This window comes from Stigmatopora nigra, chromosome 12 (assembly GCF_051989575.1).
Source record: "Stigmatopora nigra isolate UIUO_SnigA chromosome 12, RoL_Snig_1.1, whole genome shotgun sequence".
Taxonomy (NCBI): domain Eukaryota; kingdom Metazoa; phylum Chordata; class Actinopteri; order Syngnathiformes; family Syngnathidae; genus Stigmatopora; species Stigmatopora nigra.
The window spans coordinates 6,115,526-6,127,992 of record NC_135519.1 but is presented as its reverse complement, the minus strand read 5'-3'; the positions used below and the strand labels follow the sequence as shown (position 1 = coordinate 6,127,992).

The window sequence follows — 12,467 nt, the reverse complement described above, 5'->3', positions numbered from 1 at the left end:
TATATATATATATATATATATATATATATATACAACAATATATACATATGCACATACACATTCATATACATAAATACATAAATATAGCTAGTTGTAAAGCTCTAGGATTTATAAGGTAAGTACAAAGATCTTGTTTCTTCCAAAAAAAAGACTAAAAATGTTTTTATCATTACCAATGACCTTCCATACAGTATGCTTAGCTCAACCAAACTTATTTTTTGGCATTGGTGTGCTCCTTTTTACTCACAAATTGTTTTTCTCCTGTTAATGTACCCACACACACACACATACAAATTAGAAGCATATATACAGCAATTGGAAGTTTGTTTATTCTTATTTGCCCTGTTGCGTGTCAGCATGCCCCACAGTCATACAGAAAGAAGCATCTTCTCTGGGGCCATCAGTGTGTTGCTGTGTTTCATAAACACGTCAGTGCTGGTGCCTACTTTGTATCCAAGCAGTGTCAAACTACATCCCACTCCTATAGTGGAGGTAAAATGTCTACACTGTTAGAATCCCACGCTATCCTACGATACTTTCTCCTTAATGTAACGACTTTTTATATCCATCGCATGTTGAAGAACTACTATACAGTCAGCACCGCACATGTATTGTCTTGTAGATGTGGATGTATGCAGATAGTATTGTGATGGAAGACAGAGTACTATCTCATCATTATTATCCTCTACCTACCTGGTGTTTTTGTTTGTATATATGCAGGAAAAATAACGTGCAACGTTGCAGTGTCTAGCAAGAGTAGTCTTTTATTGCAAACAATCATTGTAAACAAAATATTTTTTCATTGTTGATGGTTACACAGTACTTTAGGCTATCCGTAAATTACTGTTGAATAAAATACCCCTATACAAAGTGATGATACCATGATTATTTACAGAATTATCATTGAGATACTTTCAAATATGCGCACAAGAGGGCAGACTCGGACTTTCTTGCTGGATTTTACAAGTCAGGAGCGTGCACTTAGCTGAAGCCCAACTATATTGTGTCCTATCTGCAGTTATTTTATTTCTTCACACCCCATCGTAAAACTGTCTTGAAGTGAAACAGGCCTTGAACAAACCGTTTCCGCCGTTCATTACTTCTCAGCCCCAAAGGAGCGCCAACAGCTGGCTCCTTCTTTGCCTCACATTTATTTATTCATTCAGCAACATGCATTATGTTCTTTGTTCCTCAGAGCTCAAAGAGAATAAAAGCAGTGTGAAACAGAAGGACACACAAATGACTTGATTGTGTTTCTTTTGTAATGGCCCCATGAATAACTACCGAGGACCCCATCCAGCTGCTACAACCTGGTCATCAGTATTCAGTGTTCTACTTTGCATTTATGTTTCTTCTTGAACTTGCTGCCCACCACCCAGTCAGCTGGCTCACATACAACCCCTCTAACTTCCGTCTTCTTCTCTTCTTAGGCTTACTTGGAAACCCTGTGCCAAACATTTGTTCATTCTGGACCCTTCCTCCTTCACTGTGGTTTGTTTCCATTTGATACTCTTATAAAAGAAGTCAAAGCTTTACCATGTGAGATTATTACATTCAAGAAATGTGATTTTTTTTCCTGAATATATTGGTTGACTTCCTAATACAGTACTACTTGTATTATATTAGATGTATCCTAGAAGTACCACATTTTATTTTTATAATTTGGCTATTCCCGCAATTTATACTCGGGTTGTCCCATTTGCATATTTATTTTTCACCAGATTTTGAGGATTTACCAATACAGAGTACTAGCTATCTGGTACTTCAGTTTATACATATAGCAAAGACACATTTTTCATTTGTTTTTCCAATCCTTGAAAAATTGGTAACCACATGGTTCTTACAAGATCAAGGGTGTCCTAACTATTCCACAAAGGGCTGCAGTGGGTTCGAGTTTTCATTCAAACTCATCAAGAGGACACCCTTTCACCAATCTGGTGTCCTTCAAGTGCAATCAGTCGATTGGAGTCATGTGTTTCTTGTTCTCTGCAGAAATCTCATTGGTCAAAGTGTCCATGCCGGATGGGATGGAACAGAAACCTGCACCCACAGCAAAGCCCTCGAGGATCAGTTTGGCCTCCCCTGCATTAGATAGTTAAAGTGTACCTCATGTTTTGAATAGTAAGTGTATTAAGCAGCCCTTTGTATGCGACACCATGCGGGGAGAGAAAAAAAAACATGAGCAGCAGGTCACTCCGTTCTCATGAGTGTTTTATCGTGTGGTGCTGACAGACAGATCGCTTCATGTCCATAAAAGGTGGGCAGGTGTGAGCTTGTTTTCCGATAGCCTCCATGCTGTGGGTTAACCTTGAGCTAATACCCCATTTTCCCTGGAGCATTTGACATAGGGAGGCCCTCGACAGTGAAAAGTGGTCGCCCATTGATTCATTGTATGGTGATAATTAATACTTATTATCTTTACTGTAGTGTCATCCTTTTGTTTTGGTCCATAGCTGACTTTTACAGAATGGTATTCTTCTGTCATCTATTTCGAATGTTTTTTTTTTCAGCACCAGGCAGGCAAGCTGAGGAGAAGAAGTCACTCAAATGAATCTGATCTGATGCGGCTTGATGTCAAATGAGTTTCTTCCCTCCTCTATGGTTTGCGGCTTTATCTCAACGGTCCTCCTTATGCAGAATCTACCCTCCAGGCAGCGACCCTACTGAGGCAGCAGCAGACTATGTTTTGCGTTTTAAAAGGTATTTAGACCTTCAGTTTTATCTGATCCATTTAGATGAATGCCAGTAGACCATGGTTTCAACTCACCACAACACCACACTGCTCTGATTCAAGGAAGCATCGAGGGAGAGAAAGAGAGGTGTGGAACTCAAGTCTAGACTATGGCTGCATAGGGGCACAACAGGAACTCCGGAACATTACTATTCCTTGACAAGCGCTTATCGACTCTTAAGTAATGAGTTCTGCTCAAGGTAATCTTTTTTTTCCCCCCTAAAGATTGTGATCTTCTCTTTGTGGCTTCCACGTGTGTACATTGCAGTTGAGGGTTTTCATGAAAAAGAGGCCTAGGGTTGACAGTATTGAGTGTAGATAATATCGGCACATAAAATAGGAAGAGCGATTTTCTTAGTTCTGAAATTGACAGGGTATCAAAACCCAATATATGCATGCCACTGATTCCCTAGATGGATTAGGTCTTCCTTTGGCTGACTGTCAGTGTGCTTTGGGATATTATAAATAAGGAAATCAGGGATAACTGTGAAGGAAATGGCCTCTTACAGGTTGGACTAACTGGGGCCCTGTTCAGAAGAAACAAAGTATTCCCTTTCACTGATAGCCAGTGGAGGAAGTAAAGGATACCTTCTTCACTTGAACTATTTCCTGTGTAGATAGTTGTGTAGATGTGCACATATGGTATGTGTACCTGTCCTAATGAAAATGTTCTCCATACAATGTACAGTTAGTTATCCACATTCATTGGCCTGGCCACCTTCCTGCTGTGTCCCTGATGGATTTGAATGTTTTTGTTTCTAGTCGAGCAGAGTATATGCGTTTCCTTTCCGCCGCATACAACCGGACACACTGGGTGGTGAAAAGGGGGGAGCCAAGTTGGAGGCTCAGTACTGGGATCTGTTTACCGGCAGCCCATGCGTGCGGAGACTCCTGAGGATACGCACGTGTTGCGCTGCCAAAATAGAAGCAGCCCTAGCTCTGTTCAGTCACAGTAAACAGAACACTCTCTAAGGGCATGCACTGACCTAAAGATGCCCTATTCAGTTCTTATCCTTCCAAAAAAAAACTATTTCAGGGAAATCAGAACTAAAAAGAGATTTAATATTTTGTTTTGTGTGTGAAATTTGGCAGTTGTAGTATATTTTAAAGGCTTTCTTTGGCTTACTACTTATACTACTGCCTTTGGTGAACTATAGCACATAGTATCTGGCATGCCTAGAAATAAAATGATCCAGCAGAGAGCAGCAAAGGACCTAGATTGTTTTAAGGTAGTAGTACACTTATTTAACCGTAAAGTCACAGTACTACGCCCACTACTACTACTACATTTACCAAGATCATCAAAAATAATCCATAACAAGATACTTACTCAAGAGGTGTGCCTATGTAAAAAGTATCATATACTCAAAGCAACTATTGCAATGAAATGCAAGGGTACTTTTGTTTAAATCATACTTTCTAAGTTAAAACTTTCATCAAACTAAATTTTTGTAGTCTTATTTTTCCAGTCTACATTTGATCCATTTCTGTCCTCGAAGTGCATGCTTAACCAGAGGTTCGCTGCCTGATTTCCTAACGAAAAGCTCCACATTCCACAGTCTGCGTGCTAGGTGTGTTCTGACTGACTGAGTGGTATGCCTCGTTGCCCGTGAGCGTCGACCAATGCTTTCAGGTCCATTTCATAACACCTTGCTATGTTTATGCACATTGGCGCCAAGTATCCGCCGCCACGTTGACAATCTGACACCGCTTCGCGTACTGAATCACGGTTGACACCCGACTCAGCCACTGTGCGCGAAAACTTCATTTTTACACCGCTTTGCTTCATATCGTATAACCTTCAGCTTTGTGGCTGTCTCAGAGGTTGAAATAATGGCCCTCTGGGTACGTGTAGACTGTAGAGATATGTGCCACTGTGAATGATGGAAAAAGGAGGCAATAGATGTTGAGTAATAGATACGGAGCAGGTACGATTAACTATGTTGAAGAGGAAGTCATCCCTTCTTTTGAGCTTAGGATACTCTGCCCAAGCATGCCTTCATTGTAGAGCTACTTTCAGTACTCACACTTTGCGACTTATGTATATTACACAGTGTCCATCCTTAGTTGCTGGGGTTTTTTTAACCTTGAACTGGAAAAAGTCATCATATAACTAAATACTCCAGTACTGTAACCTGAAAAATATATTTTAGCACGATATCAGTATTTGTAGTTTATTTTTTGCACCTCCTTCTGCTGTGTGTTGGTCCTAACAACCTCTGCAAGCATTTTCCAAAGACTTATAAAGGTGCCCCAAGGGGTTAATCTTCCTTTTCCCTTAAGCCAAGGCCACTTCTTCAAATGCCACCATTAATGATACCCTAATGATGTTCTCCCTAACCAAGGTAAACAATCACATAATGGCATTCTAGATTTAAAGAGATTTGCAAATCATCCATGACACAATTTTGGCAAGTGTGCACTCCCCCTGGGGAGTTGCTGGAAGCAGGGTGCGGGTCCCTGTCAGTCCATCAAGTAAAGATCGAATAGATACGCAGTCGTGTTCATTCCACTGAGCACATCCTTTTGCTAAGGATAAGTTCACCCCCTTTTTTTCACCCAAAGCCCCCCTCGCAGCTCATAATCCTGGCAGCATGGGAACAGCCCCGAGCTTCAAATCACTTGCTTTGCTCATTATTAGACCCGATGAATTACACACAGGCAGACGCACATATGTAAGGAAAACACGGCAACAGGCAAATATGGCAGTGATAAATCTAAAATAATGAAACGTTGGTCTCAAAGTGGAACCAGGAGGGCTTCGTTGACCCATAATCCACGTAACCTGATAGCCCTTCGGAGGCATAGACGCTTTAGTAAAGCCCAGCTGGACTTGAGAGGGTCTCCAAACCTTGTTGGAGATCTTTAGTGGGTCACATTCCTGCCTTGTGAAGCGACCCTCAGCGAAAGTGAGCTCCAGAGGAGACCCTATTAAGAAACTTTCTATTGTTAGACATCATGTCCCAGTACAAAAAGCTGTATTTTATTTATGTTGTGTGTAGTGCAACATAAGAATTTAATCAAATACAGCATTTTGTTGTTTACATGAATCACCAACTACTGCATATTGCCAATTTCAAAACATTCCAAAATATTATTCTAAAAAAACACCAATGATGATAAGTTAGAGTGGTTGGCATCTAAGACAGTATTATAATTTAAAGGGATCATTGCCAGTAGTCCATTGTTTATATGCAGACCAAATTCTTTCCACTTTGATGGAGGTCTGTGTTCTGCCAAGTGCTTTCTTTTTTTGTTAATATTTAGAAATCCTTAGAAGAAAGAGAAACAAGGCGAGCAAATATCTTTTGTGCCCAGCACGGTTGCCTCACAGTTATGTGATTATAGGTTTGACTTTCCTGTGTGAAGTTTTGGAGTATTACTTGCATAGCTTTCCTACAAGTACGTGAGTTTACTTACAGTTACTTTCAAAAAATCTTTATAGGGCCAGGACTGCATGTTCAGATAAACTCAGTCCAAGTCCATCAGGTGCCGCTGACATGAGTGATGGCTCTCAACCTGATGTATCGTCACTTTTGTGCCCTGGAATGGCATCTCCCTTCTCAGTTAGTAATACAACATAGTCAGCTTGGTAGGTGTGTGACAGAGTAATGAAGATTTGTAATAGAGACGCAAACTAATAAACTAGGTAGCTGGCTTGGGGCTCACAAAGAATGTGTCTCATCTTTCAGTCCTCTCAGTGGGTCGCCATCAAGGAAGAATCGTTTTGGTTTTTTTGTGTGTGAGGAGTCAAACTTTATACCATACACCCCCAACCCCCTCCCGTCTATCAGGGTAAATTGCATTGGCCATGGTTGTGGCTTCAGTTTCGAAGTGTTTGAAGTCTTCATGATCAATAAATAGAAAGATCAAATAAATTAGTTTAATGTATTTTGGCTGCTTTTCACATGCCGGGCTGGCTTGCACACTTGTGTAGTCACATATCTTAATTTGGTTATCCAAACAGACCATCTATTACAGTAGTGGTAATGCAAATACACCATTCTATTATTATTAAATTATGGATTCAGTATAGCACTTTTTTAAATTCCATTTCATAAAACATCAGCATCAACCCAGAGTACATGTGTGGTTAATATCCTTGCCCCCCCCCCCTGCCCATGACGGCGCCAGACGTCCGACCTAATTGAACGCCAATAGTTTTCCACATGGTCATTCAATACTAGCCTTCCCAGTTCTAATGGAATTGATGTATATCACTGTCCATGGCAATGAATCAGTTAACTATTTTGCATCATTTTCGCTCATTCTTCACATTTTAGTAGATTTTTTTTGGAGCCTTAAACTATAATAAACACAACAAATATCTTAAAATGGAACGCAAGCAAGTGAACTGAACCTACTGTTTTGAATCACTGTATAGAAAATAGGTACTGTCCAGAAAAAATACTTTTCCTTCTACCAATTTCAGTAAAAATGCATTATTTAGAACAGCAGTTCTTCAAAATTACACTTGATCTGCATGGTAGAATACTTTAATATTTCACTATATGCCCTCCACAATCTATGTGGCCTCCTATCCTTTCCCAGACCATTCTTTGGAAGAGGGGAGGTGTAAGAGGTGATAACCTCTCTCCATCAACTTGACACTGGCGGCGGTATAACACTAGGGCCTCTGGATAGAGTGGTGGTCTCCCCAGGCAAGCCTTTTCTAGGAGGGGGCAACTGGGTAGTGTAGCAGCGTGGGGGCAGAGTCCATTACAACGAAAGAGCTCTGCTTTAGCAAGACTTTTATCTTCTTAACAGACGTTGTTTCTCTCAGAATCACTCGTGTGTTGTGTGATATCAGCTGGGGCTCCATCTTGTTATCACAGAGATGGAGGCCAATGGGTTTGTTGGTTTTGGGTTATCATAAATGAGTATGACCACTCGTCTACTGTATAACTCCACCCTGGTTTTAGCAGATAAGGTCAAAGTATATGCTAATGTCCTTTTAATGGTGTTTGAGCAGCATTCTATTTGCACTCATCTTGTCAAATATGACGCACAACGCTGTCTTTACACATGGATGCCTGGGATTTACAGTGGCTGAATGATGAATTGTGCTTTAATTCTGTTGGGAAGATGCAAATGATCATAAATGGATACAGTTTATATAAATAATGTGTATTAGGGCTGATTATGTGGTTTTTATGTTACGCTGGGCATGACTGGAGGTTTTCTTCAGGAAATATGGTGACACATGTTTTATTTATTTCAAACACCAGTTGAAATGACTGTTTTGCTCCAAAAACGACCTGCTTAGCAACACACCACATCCCTTATTTATTCATAGTAACGCCAAACTGTTCCAAAGTGTGATATTTCCTAACAATTCAAGTTGTGACAGGTGAGCTGGCTCATCCCACGCAGCCAAATGCTACGTTTACAAAAAGAGGATTGACTAAGACTTTGCACTTAGCTTTCACATCCTGCAAAGCGGAAGAACAGCATCATAATACAAGCAATCCCTGAATGTTTACAATAGCCATATGTACACGTTTGCTGCAGCTATGAGGGAAAATATTTGGAGGAAGATTTACCACCCACTTATGTTAAAAACTGTCTCCTCTCCTCCTATTCCATATCATTTTTACACAATGTTTTCACAGCAAGTTTAAGAGTTAGGGTTAACTACATGCTCTAGCTGGTTGACTGTGTTTGCCCATTTGGTTTTGCCCATTGTGCTGTGCCCATGTACTGGTAGGTGAAACTTGTAGGTGGCATTTTCCTGGTAGAGAAATGAATATTTAGTGCCCATGTTGGTGGTGACTGCAAATGTTTTGTGCCATTCAGAATCCCCATTGTGTCAAGGCTGTGCTGACATACAAAGATGGATGTGTTTTTACACAAATTCCACCCCCGCAACCTCCCTTAAAAAATGTTTTGTTAGAAATAAACTTGTCGGCAAGTGTGTTTTTGAAACCCACACCAGTGAGAAAAGATGAAGCAATGTGTTTTGAGGATTGGATAAATATTTGATATTCCACAGTTAGAGCCACACAATCAAAGTGGAACAGAATAACTGGAAAAATGTAGTGGGACGAATTCACTGCGTTATGCTTTGTGTTTTCTTCAGTCTCAGTTCGAATGCTTTGACAGCATAAAAATCACTAGGAAAACAATACACGGAGTCCTCAAGTTGTGACCGATTCAATCCCATTCAGATCCAGATATGTCCATCCAAAACAGGGAGAAAGCATAAGTGTCTATTGTGTTTAAACAACGTCATTTTTAACTTAATCTGCTTCTGGTTGTCTTTTTATTCTGTCTTGCATCATAAACCAGGGACACTCTTATACTCGGGACATACTCTCAAACATCTACACACACATTTTTTTATCCCTAAAGTTGGTTTAAACGGAAGGTTTACCGTGACAATGAGAGCCAGCATCTATAAAAGAATAGCACGGAGGTCGGAATTTCTCTAACACGTCTACTAGTTGTATTGTTATTCGGAATTTTCAAATCGGAGCCAATTGTAGTAACTTCACGGAGGAAAGTATGAAAACTTTCTTCAAATTGGAATGGCCCACTCCCACATCACCTTTTAAAAGTTCCATGTGTTTCGCTTAGCCTGTAAATATTTTTATTTTTCTAAATCACTGCTTTAACAGCTTTTCTACATCATTATCATTTCGCTCACACATTGCTGTTCTGGCTTTGACTTTCTGCTTTGGGACAAATAAATAGTCTCATTTTCACATCTGTTATTTTTAGATGTTCATTGGATGTTTGTTCAGGTTTGCCTCTATGCATTAGTCTTTCTGTTAGAGCATGAAAGTGGGGCTTTGCACATGCTTTTAATCAGCTATTCTGCACACAACAGTACCCCTTTTTTCCCCACCTTACTCCTTCCTTTGCACCACTTTTCTTTAATGAAAGCATTTTCTCTCTGTCTGTTGGTGGAGAAAGGCTCTCTGTCTCCATAAAGCAGTACGCAGCCCGCTTGTATTCCACGCATTCATCACGTGCAGTTAACAAGGACATTTTATCCATGTTAATCACAGCTTTCTCATCTGATAAACTTGGCTATAAATTCTACAAATTCTTCAATTAAGCATTTATTGATCTTGTGGCACCTGCAGACTCCCACATTCAATGTTTTTACCCACATGGTTCCTTTGAGTAAAATGAAGTTTGTCTTCCACTTCTAGTACCATCACTTCCTACTTCTGTTGAATATGGTGATCTGAATGTACCACCTTTTCTGCCACTAATACACACAATCTGTTTGAGGATACACCTAGATTAGGTTCTCCACTGGACTAAACCTTATGCGTTATGGTTTAAATTAGCAACATGCATGGAAAGGACAATTAAATTGCATTGTATGTAGAAATAATGATGGAATTAGTAAATGTTTGACCATGGATTAAGTTTCTATGGATCATCCATTCTGAATGGGGATTATGTATTATAATAGAGATTAGTACATACATTTTGCACAATATTACATTACACAACAGATTTATCTCATCTCTCACATTTTCCCCCCGGGAATTATTTAAGGCTCTAAATTAGTAAAATGTCAATTGTTTACTGGTTTGGGCTTTTAAAGGGTTAAACAATGATTCTATTATAAAATGTAGTTAACATTCTAGAGAAAAATACAATTTTCGAAAGTATTAAAAATAATATAAGCTCAAATGTAACTCACTTGGTCTTTAAATATGATCTTTTATACATGTCATACCTTGTGTTGACTCCTCTGGCCCTTATTGAATGCTAGATTTATTTTTATTTACTTTACATTAGACCTTTGCAACCAGCAGCACATTCTATTGTACTTGGTGTCAGAGGTGTGACAGTCGGAGTGACAGGCTCATTAAGACTTCATTACATGGCTGCTTGAACATTTGGGGAAGGGTGGATCAGTCAACAGCAGCAAGACAGCATTTTCTGGGGAAACAAAGTAGCCCTGAAGCCCCCCTAATTTTCAGCACATCTTCATTTGTGTACCGTGCACCTGGTTGACATTTACCACCAAGATGGCTCTTTGGATATTAATTTTGCTGAAGGTGAATTCTTTGCATTCAGCCTCGGAGCTAGTTAAAAGATTTTGACGGACGCAGACATGCTGTTTTTCTGCTAAGATGTCACAACACCTTTTAGTGCTTTTCAACAGACCTACTCAATGAAAATTAATCAGAGTGAACAGTGAAATTGGCTTTGCCAGACAGATTGAAATGAATTGTGACATGAGCTTTTGATATTACGAGGCTTGACATTTGAGTACTGACATGTCAACAAAACCTGAAAATCTGCATTGGGTTTAACACCTGGAAATAAATGAGGCTAGTGGATTTGTTTTCTTGGCCCATTAAGTAGTTCAGCAGCCATTAAGTAGTTACATGAAACGTTTAAATGGAAAGCAGGCTCATTTTTAAACATTTTCAGTTGTGACAAGATCTGCAATGAGAAAAGCCATTACATGCTCATTTTTGCTTCACGATATTGATGTTTTTTTTACTTAAACTCAAGCATGCAGTAAATTCATCTATCTTTTTCAAGATGCAAATAATTTCCTTTCCGCATAGTTCAGCCACCTGATGGTGTTTTTGTACCAGGTTTTAGCTTTTAATGGTGATAAATGAACCTTATTGGAACAGCATGCTCTAAGAACTTGTAGCTTAATGTCAATGGAGAAAATGCTTTGGGTTCACCAAGAATAACATCATTTTTTTTACATGGGTTTGGGTTCGACGGAAGTTGTTAGATTTAGTTTTAATATGCAATCACTGTAAAGTACTCCTTAACATGAAGGCTAAATTTCAGGCCAAAATTAACATCCAAAGTTTATCTGACTGCTGTTAAATCAGGCAGAAGAAGTTTGGGATTGTGTGGTGCACAAAGCCATAACATAGGAAGTAATTTGTTGATGTATCATTTTAATTTATAGTGTCAACATCCAATGAAATTCATTGAATCTGTACTGGAGAAGATTTTTACATCAGAGAAGATTAAAACTGAAATGTGAAAATAATAATAATAGTATCTCTAGAAAGATGCTTTGGGGGGGGGGGGGGAAATTTACATTTTTGCTCTGTCAATTAAAACAATCTTAAACATAACTACTGTATAGTATTACAAAAAGCATATATTAAAGAAGGCTGCAAAAAAGATACATGCATAAATGTGGGTGGGGAAACAGGTTAAAACAGCTTAATTGCAGGTATCTCTGTTTATATGTCATCAATCAATTTGTTTTACTTTTTCTGATGCACATGGGAACAACATCCAAATTAAAGACAGCCACTGCCGAATCCAAACATATCATGCGAACCGAGCCGACACTATAAACTCCGTGGCAGCTGCTTGGTATCATCACTCCCTGTGGTGAAATGATAATTACGATAACTGATCTGTGAACTGTAGCCGTTTGCGAGTGGAAAAGTGGATCTCCGCACAAGGAAGAACCACGGAGATGTGTGTGTGTGTGTGTGTGCTGGAAAGTCAAAACCACAGAGCTTACACAGCCCTGAGGATGACGAGAGCAGGATGACTGAGGAAGACTCACATGAAACGAAGACCAAAGTCCGTAAAGACTTTCAGATGGACCGTGTCCTTTGTGTTTGATTTTTAGTGGTTGCAGCGTGGTTTGGCTACCCCTCAATTAGCAATTTTCTCAAGTAGAGAATAAGATCTATCGTGAAAAAAAAATCATAGTACACTTTCTAACATGTGTAAGTCATTGATTCCATTTTTATTCCTTGCATCTCTCACTGAGAGATCA

The 12,467-nt window shown here is 39.4% G+C and overlaps 1 long non-coding RNA gene across 1 annotated transcript in view; it reads left to right on the top strand.

Annotated features, from left to right (window-relative positions):
• Window positions 1–30: 30 nt before the first annotated feature.
• LOC144205776 (uncharacterized) overlaps window positions 31–12,467 on the top strand; it is a 29,750-nt gene continuing 17,313 nt past the window's right edge. The window contains exons 1-2 of the long non-coding RNA XR_013328227.1: window positions 31–2,700; window positions 2,795–2,931. This is a non-coding gene — a long non-coding RNA (uncharacterized LOC144205776). The remainder of the gene's footprint in view (window positions 2,701–2,794; window positions 2,932–12,467) is intronic.